This window comes from Carlito syrichta, unplaced genomic scaffold, assembly GCF_000164805.1.
Source record: "Carlito syrichta isolate Samal-C Ts95f unplaced genomic scaffold, Tarsius_syrichta-2.0.1 Scaffold302532, whole genome shotgun sequence".
Lineage (NCBI taxonomy): Eukaryota > Metazoa > Chordata > Mammalia > Primates > Tarsiidae > Carlito > Carlito syrichta.
Window position 1 is genome coordinate 68,047 of NW_007246628.1, and position 1,577 is coordinate 69,623.

Here is a 1,577-nt window from a genome sequence, read left to right on the forward strand (position 1 = left end):
ATTCAGACAAAATACCATTTAAGCTATCAAAAATTAAAAAAGATACAGAGGGCCACTACATAATGATAAAAGGTTCACTCCATCAACAAGAAATATCTATCCTAAACATATATGCACCCAACATAGGTGCACCAACTTTCATAAAGCAACTTCTAGGAAAACTAAAGAAAGATATTGACTCTAACACCATCATAACTGGGGACTTTAATACCCCACTCACAACCCTAGACAGATCATCAGGACAAAAAATCAGCAAGGAGATCTGGAGCCTCAATGAGACTCTGGACCAAGTGGACTTAATTGATACCGACAGAACACTCCATCCAAAGACCACAGAACAAACATTCTACTCATCACCGCATGGAACGTATTCTAGATCGACCACATAATTGGCCATAAATCAAGCATAAGCAAATTTAAAAGGACCGAAATTCTACCATGCACCTTCTCGGACCACAGTGGAATAAAAATAAACACTGACACCAACAAGGTCCCCCCAAAACCCACAAAGACATGGACACTAAACAGCATGATGCTAAACAACTCTTGGGTCAATGATTAAATCAAAACAGTGATCAAAAGATATGTGGAAACAAATGAAAATGAAGAAACATCTTACCAAAATCTCTGGGACACCTTAAAAACTGTAGTAAGAGGGGAATTTATATCCCTACAAACACACATGAAGAAAATGGAAGGAACACAAATTAACAGCCTAGCAAGCTACCTAAGGAAGCTGGAAAAGCAAGACCACAAAAACCCTAATTTCAGCAGAAGAATCCAGACTACCAAAATAAAAACCCAAATCCAGGACATAGAAGACAAAAAGATAATACAAAAAATAAATGAAACAAAAAGCTGGTTCTTCAAAAGGATAAACAAGATCAATGGTCCCCTAGCTAGACTGACCAAGAAAAAAAGAGAAAAAAATCCAAATAAGCACAATCAGAAACACAAAAGATGAAGTCACATCTGACCCTGAAGAAATACAAAAGATCATTAGAGACTACTACGTACACTTGTATGGAAACAAACTTGAAAACCTTAAGGAAATGGAGGACTTTCTGACACCACACAACTTACCTAGGTTGGAACAAGAAGAAATTGAGACCCCAAATAGACCATAACAATCAAGGAAATTGACTAGGTAATAAGAAAACTACCTACAAAAAAAAAGCCCTGGTCCAGATGGCTTTCCAGCAGAATTCTACAAGACATTTAAGGAGGAGCTGATACCAATCCTACTGAAGGTATTCCAGGTGATTGAAAAAGATGGAACTCTCCCCAAGTCATTTTACGAAGCCAACATCACATTGATACCCAAGCCAGGTAAAGATCCAACAAAGAAAGAGAACTACAGGCCAATATCTTTGATGAACATAGATGCTAAAATTCTCAACAAGATCCTAGCAAACCGGATTCAACAATACATCTCAAAAATCATCCATCATGACCAAGTAGGCTTCATTCCTGGGATGCAAGGCTGGGTTCACATTTGTAAAACCATAATGTAATTAATACATCACAGATGTCAAACAAAACCACATGATTATATCATTAGATGCAGAAAAGCTTTT